A 7,944-nucleotide genomic window follows, 5' to 3' on the forward strand; every position below is an offset into this window, starting at 1 on the left:
GTTCCCGAATCTCATAAATGGTCTGTAATTTCTTCCCTTTCAAAAGTGATTTTAGTTTTGGGAAAAAGCCAGAAGTTATAGGGCACCAAATCTGGACTCTAGGGGGGCTGAGTCTCTTGGGTGATACGAGGTTTCGCCAAAAAACTCCGCATGAGACATGATGCATGAGCGGGCACATTTTTCATGATGAAGCTGTCAGTCACCAGTTGCTCATAGCTTTGGCCTTCTGAATCATCTGAATAGTTTCTGCAGAGGAATGTTCAAGCTTAACGCAAAATTCGATGCAGATTCATTGGTCTGCTTGCTCAGTCATTTTGAATGGATCGGCCACACAGTACACATGCTAACTGAAAGGGGTCTACTGCCCCCACTGACAAGTAGAGTGAAGTCATTATTGTTTGCACATGTGCATTCCAGTCCACTCCCCTTGGCTGCCAGGTTACATCGGTGTTGTGCAAACCATTCTTGTTATGTTAAAAATGGCTGGACTTTTTCTGGACAAACCACATATACTAAGGTAGAATGTATTATATTTCTACATTATAGGTTGTTAATTATATAAATATTTATATTCTATAAATATATAATAGAAAACAGAAAGCTCTTCTGAAAAATGCCATTTTAGCCTTTTAGGGTTACATTAGAGAAGGTACCGTCATCTCTCACCACTTTCTCTCCTTCACACCTCATATGAAATACCCATTGTATACCTGGACACTTGGTATAGCAGCATAGCGGTTAAGATCATGGAATTTAGAATCCAATAGATGCAGCCATTTACTAGCTTTGTGGTTGGGTCAAATTATTATCTTTGATCCTCAAATTTTTTGTATATAAAACTGGGATGATAAGAGCACCTATTTCTTAGGGTTATTTTAAAGATCAAATGAGAGAATATATGGAAAATACAGGCAGTCCTTGCTTTGCATGGTGATGCAGTTCTGTGAAAATGACCATGAGTTGAAATGCTGCAAAGTGGTCTTAAATCTCAATGGGAAAAATTACAATTGTGTGACCTTTAAAATTTTTGTCAAAGAAAACAAAACAGAATGAAATAAATTTTTCGTCAAATATTTAAAACTCTCTTACTGTTGGTTTTAAATGTCTAGGGAAATGCAAAATTAGTAGACCTAATATTCTTCGTCATACTTCAATTTAAAACATTAGAAACATCACAAATCAAGATTTTTAGTTTTTATATAAAACTTATCAAGACCTTCTTATGTAACTTTCTGTAAAGAGCGAGCATCTTTTCTGTGCCTTGGCAGGTTGTCAAATTGTATTCCTTTCTAAGTTTGGATCAGCTTCCCGTGTTTTATCCTTTGCACTTTCAATGTCATAAAACATCTTTGAGAGTTCCTTTAATGTGAATTATTTGCTCACTCACTTTCTCTGGAACATCTGCATCCTTTTTATCACAACCATAAATTCACTTTTGCTAAATTTTTCTGGCTGCATATCTAGAGTTGAAGAGTTACATACCATAGCCAGCTATTTCTTCCCTTCCTCCGTTTACCTTTGACTTGAGCTTCATCCTCACTGTTGTCACTGTTTGTTTCTTTACTACACTTTTATTTTTATTGGCTAATTCTCTCTATTGTCCATATTTGTAAATATTGCATGGGTTTATCACTGGGAATAAAGGAAGCAATACAACTACATGCTTTGCTGTCTGTACATAAACTGAATAGCAGATTCCAGTGACCAGTCACAAACAGACACACTGTCAAAGAAGTGACATGTGGTCACTGATCATGATGTTGATCTGCTATTTGCATAGTTACTTCGTGGACTGAAAAGTTAGTGGCAGAGCTTGTACTTATGAAATTACAGTTCTACAGTGGTGACAAATCTGAACTGTATTGTTGGGGGGCTCGTGTTATGAAACTCAACCATAGGAACTGAAACGTGTGCTGTTGCCGTGCAAAGCAAGCTCCGTCCTGCACTTACACGGGCCCTGGCATGTAGTTAGCGTTTCCTGAGTAGTGACTTGTTTTACTTCTGTCATCGTCATTTTCATTATATTACTACTGTTTCTACTCCCTCTGAGCTACAAGCTGCCGAGGTGTCGGCCTCAGAGGGTGGGGCTGGTGCTGGGAAGCCGCAAACAGTGCTGTGTTTTCAGCCAAGAGTGTAAATTGCCATGTCCAAGGGATACCTTAATCGCAATTGAGGTCTCAGGCCAAGGGTTTGTTGGCAGAGTTCTGAAAAGGGGTTTTGGGGAGTGCCAGCAGATAGACTGCACTCACCAGCAGGGAGTCTGGGCAGGCACTGTTCCTGAGTTGAAGGAAGCAGATGGTGTCTGAGAGGTCCGTTCACAGATCACAGGGCTTTGGCCATGGGTCTTGGCTAGAGCTGTGGCCAAGGCATGGAGAGAGCAGCTGGCAAGAGCAAGGCAGAATTCTAGGCCAGGTAGAGCCTACACCAGTTACAAGAACAGGAAATTCGCACAAGAGCCAAGAATGAAACACAGTCATCTCACATGAGAGAGAAGGAACCCGGGTACAAACAGGGGGGCGCAGTAGCAATTGCTGCAGCTCAAAGTATAGCAGGGAAGAGCCCAGAGCTACTAAGCCACCAGGCAATAGAGAGAACTGAGGGTCCAGTAGTGGTACTTCCTGTCCCATGTGGGTGATCTTGGAGCCCATCCCTGGGAGACAGAGGTAAACCAAGAGGCTTGTCAGCCTGACCCAGTTAGTGATTCACTGCTACTACTGAATGCTTCTTCCTTTCCTTCCAGTCACCTTTATCGGCCTTAACAGATTTTTATCTAAGACTTTATCTACACTCAGCAAGGCAGGCCCATTGAATAAGAAGAAATGATGAACATTTGACTTTCAACTGATAAGAGATAAGCATGGAATAACAATGACTCATACATCATGTTGACTAATGACACCAAAAATTTTAAATGCATGTGAAATGCATGTAGATCCCACAGGAGTGCATTCAGGCATTGAACTGAAACCTGACCAAAGTGACTTAAGCACATGAGGGTTTATTTTCCTCACATAGCAAAATATTCCATAAATAGTTAGTTCAGAGCTGCTATGGTGACTCCCATTGCCATCAGGGACTTAGGCTCCTCCTGTGTTCTTGCTCTGCCCTTTTAACATGTGCAGGGCTGCCGAATCACAGCACCAGGGCATCCTAGTCACCCTCTGCGAGGATGTTTTCTATTTGCTTATACAGGTCAACCCTCCACTCTTCAACCTGTTCAGGGCCCTGAGAGGCTGAGCTAAATGAATTACATCACTTGAGCTTTCTTGCCCTCTGACTTCCACTTGGTTTGGCCAATGAGAGACCCTACCAAGGGGAGATTGTAAGGTTGGAGGAATTAGCCCCCTAGTCCCTTTTAGGGGGGTCAACACAGGCTTCTCCTGTTGGGTTGCCCTGCTCTTACAGTTCCTTTCTCCCAGTCCTGCTGACTACTCCCTGCCCTTGACCTTCAGGGCTAGAAGTGGTAATGGCCCCAACAACTTCTAACCTTATGCTACTGTACCATCTCTTAACCATGCTTCCCTAATGCTGCCTACACCTTTCCAAGTAGCCTTTTTTCAACATCTCCACCATTAGCCTATTGGATCAAGCCATCTGTGTCCTGCCAGAACCCTGGCTGATTCAACACTGCAGTCTCCATGCACAGCCACTGTGACCATATGCAGCAGCCCGGCGTGGATCTTCATCCTCAGAGCTGCAAGATGCTACTCCGCCTCCGGGCATCAAAGTTGGATTTCAGACAGCAAGAAAGGGCAAAAGGGACCAAACAGCTCTTTGCCAGGAAAATGTAGCTTTCTAGGAAGCTGCAGACAGCCGACTGCTCATATGACACTCTAGCTTAGGATGTCTGAGAAGGTGAGTATTTTTAACTGGGCACCTTGCTGCCCCAAAGATAGTGTTTCTATTTGAACTGAGGAAGCAGGGAAGGTCGTTAAGTAGGCTACCAGTAGTGTTTCCTACATTATATAACTCACATGGACTTTTTTGTTGTTGTTGTTACAAATGCCTTACTGTTAACACTTCCTTTCCATAGCTCGTACCTTGGGGTTCTCCAGGCAACAATAATAATAACCTCCATGTATTGAGCCCTTGCTGAGTTTCACCAACATGACACCCTTGAGTCCTGGCAAGGGTCCTATGAGACTTCCCCACTTCATAGATGAGGAAACCCAAAGTGAGATTTTAGTAACGTGTAAGTATAAGACTTGAGCTGTCACCTAGGTCTGTCTGTCTCCAGAGCCCATGCCGGTAGCCACTGCACTTATATCCTGTGTCTCTTTCTGTTCTCATTTCTTCCCCAGGGAAGAATCTGTATATACAACGTGGAAATCTAGGTCATAGATAATAAGCCTCTTGCATCCTCAGTACATGGCCCAGCAGAAATAAAGGAGAAAGAATCTAAAGTTGGAGACAGAGAATGTCAGGGAGAAAGTGTACAAAGAGGAATTACCAGAGAGACTTGGGTTCATATAGATGTTAATAGGAATAGCAAGCAAGGTCCACGACAGCCACGTGATGATTATTTCAATTCTGAGTCGCCCTCTGGGTGCTTTGGTTTTGTCCTACTCTCTGAACCTACTTATTCACCAGCTCTTACACTGGGTCAGGCGTTCTGCTAGGTGGACAAGAGATACAAAGGAGGAGAAAACAGGATCCTTGGAGGGAACTGGAATGGGCAGGAGTTCGCTTGAAGTGTTTTCTACCACAATATCTTGGGACATGTTTGAGGCACTGTCCTGCTGCTCCCAACGGCACGTAATTCTAGAAGAGCAAAGGCAAGCCGTGGGCTAGGAAATGCTGATGCTGTTTTCGCTCATGTGGGTGCAATGGGGGCTGGGACAAGAGGACTCAGAGCGCAGTACGCTGCCACTGACCCTTCTGACTTCCCACAAGGATCAATACATAAAAATGCTTTTGCCACCAGTAGAGAGAAATCTCTCACAACCATGTCTGTTAGCTGAAACATTGGCTGGGGTTGTGCTTGAAAACCTTGCTGGGAGTCAAGAAAGAAGAGGAATAACATAATGTCAAGCCAGCTCCAAAGAAAAATGACACCCTTGCAGGATTATGTGAGGACTTTGGGGTAGGAGTATATAAGGGAATGCCATCGGGGCAGCCAATAACCCTATACAGTGACAAGATGCTGAAGAACGGCCAAGTGAAGAATGCAAAGCTGGGGATGCAATTTAACCCTAGAGTTGCTGCCAGAAATCCTCGTGTCTGAAATATGCCTCAAGTGAGAAGCAGTCCGGAAGTGCTGAATAGGCGTTCCAGTCCTGGCTTCATCACTCGTTTGCTTTGGAAACTTGGACTTTAACTTGCTCAAAGCCTCGGTTTGCTCATCTGCAAACGGGAGCAGACCACACATGCTCAACTTACTTGACAGGCATGTGGTGAGAGTAAAGTGAAATAGAAGAGAGATGAAAACACTTTGTCCGTGTTTGAAGTTCTGTACACACAAAAGGTATTCGGGATATTCCCACTCTTCAAGTTTGAGTCTGAAAAAAACCCACTAAATCCTTTCTCTTACAATTGCTGTTCATTCAGTACAGTAGCCACTAGCCATGCTGAGTACTTAAAATGTGACTGGTATAACTGAGGAACTGAATTTTAAAATTTACTTAGTTTTAATTACTTTAAGTATAAAAAAGAGACTCCATTCATTATTGGAAAACTTGTAAGTATGACTGGAACAACCTGGGTATGAATTTACTTTTTAAGCTGTACATTTTATGAACTCTAAATACATATCAATTGTTTCTGGTGAAATTTAGTTTTTAAACTGAGTTGTGCTGCACGTGTAAAATACATACCAGATTTCAGACTTTGTACCCCCCAAATGTAAAATGCCTGGTTTATAATGTTTTATATTGGTTATGTATTGAAATAATAATATTTTGTATATATTGGGTTAAATAAAATATATCATTAAAATTAACTTTACCTCTGCAAATTTCCTAAAGTGACAACTAGAAAATTTTAAATTACAATGTAGCTTGTAACATATTTCTTTCCAGCAACACCGCTTTAGAAGGAGGCAGTGAGCAGAGGGGTCCTCATTTCCTGATAGGAGAGAGGCCATTGCAGAAGTAAGTTCCAACGTCCCAGACGGGGTGGGGTTGATTCCTTGCCTGATTCCTTTCCAGGTTCAGGCACAAAGCACACCTTCTTGAAAGTTCTGTTGCCTATCATTGCCTTGGTAGAATGACCTATAGTTGTTAGCTGGGCTTTGATTTGGGAACAACGGCATTTTAATCACTAGATTTCAGGAGATGCTAGAGTCTATAAAGATATTCTTAAAATCACTATAAACTTAATTTTCCACTTCTGCTGGAAAGTTTACCTTAGATCCAACATGTGGTAGAAATTCACCCTCCAAGCATTTGCTTTTCCTCCGAGTCTAATCTTTTCCTCCAGAGCAGCCCTGTTTTCGAAAAGATTTGCACGCAGACTCCTGGACTAAAACGCCAGAGGAAGTCAGGCCCATCCCCTCTGGCCTGCCCAGCACATCTGGAAGTGGTTTCAGGGGCCGCCAGCACAAGGCCTGGATTCCCAGCTGCTTCGCCCAGGGGTGGAAGAAACCCGAGCTGCTCCAGAGTCAACACAAGCAAAGGGGGTTGCGAGTCTGGGAGGAATACTCTCTTGGAAACATAATATTGGCCTTGGGCTCTCCAGCCCTTTGGGTTTTCCAATGGGATCTTAGAAGCAGAAGCAGGAGCAGCAGCAGCAACAGCAGCAGCAGTAGCAGCAGCAGCCGCAGCAGCCGCAGCGTGAAGGGCAGCACTATTTGAATGCTCACCCCTGCAGCTCTTCTGGACCAAGGAGCCCAAAGTCTCCCCTCGCCAGTCACCAGGTAAACGGAAACTTACAAGCAGCGTGGCAGCCTTTCCAATTTACCCTGCATCAGTTCTTTATTTTGCTATAGACACAAGAAAAGTAAACCAGAGGTAAATGGGCCCACACAGACTTTGCCTTCAGGAGCCGCAGCTAATGGGTGTGGCATTCCAACAAAATTTTATTTTATTTTTAATTTTATTATTATTATTATTATTATTTGCCAGTTGCTATTGCAGCAAATCCAGGATACTCACTGTGGAAGTTGGTGAACAAGTCCACATCCTGGACTGCTTTTCCAGACCTGGGTTTATGCCCACCCACCCCAAATGGTGTGATTTACTATTTGCATCATATTTTAAACATGGAAATCTGTGGTTAGCTAGGACGCACATAAATGCTACTCTAGCACTTAATGCAGGTACGTGTCTGAACCACAAAAGATTTAATTGATTTGTGATTCATGTTTTTGGAATCTGTCCCAGGAAGAAGTTCTGGGGTCCCCACCATCCCCCAAAAAGAACTGGCAGTTCTGGAAATCTAAATGAAGCTTATTGGAAAAACGGAGTTATGAACAGGACAAGAACTTTTTAACATTCAAAAAAATGTCTTCTTATGTTCACTTTATGAGCAAGCGTAATATGTTGGATAAGGCTGATACATAACTTATGATATAAGAAGGGATAGTTAATACAAGAGTAAACAGAGAGAGAGGAAGACAATATGGTGCTATCTGAACATCTGGCTGTGCTGTGTCAGGGGAAAAATCAGTTCTCCAGCTCTTCGACCCTGTACAGCTAAGTAACTGAAGTGACATTGGTTGGTTGGTTTTGTCTTTTTTCCCAAAAGTTTTGATGTTGCATTTCTATACGGTATCCTTTTTGTGCTATGCAATGAAATTCCAGCCCTCTGTCTAATGCAGTTAGAAGTAGAGCAGAGTGTGCAGCGGTGAGAACGTGGCTTGGGGGTCAGACTCCCAGAGTTGAATGTATGCATCACCACGTATAAGCTTTGACTCCAGGGGAGTTAACTTGTCTGGGACTCTATTTCCTCATCTGTAAAATGGGCATTAAGTGATATCCTATGTCCAGAGTAGGGAGGCCTCAGGAA

The sequence above is a fragment of the Furipterus horrens genome, unplaced genomic scaffold (assembly GCF_987537825.1).
Source record: "Furipterus horrens unplaced genomic scaffold, mFurHor1.1.pri manual_scaffold_4, whole genome shotgun sequence".
Classification (NCBI taxonomy): domain Eukaryota; kingdom Metazoa; phylum Chordata; class Mammalia; order Chiroptera; family Furipteridae; genus Furipterus; species Furipterus horrens.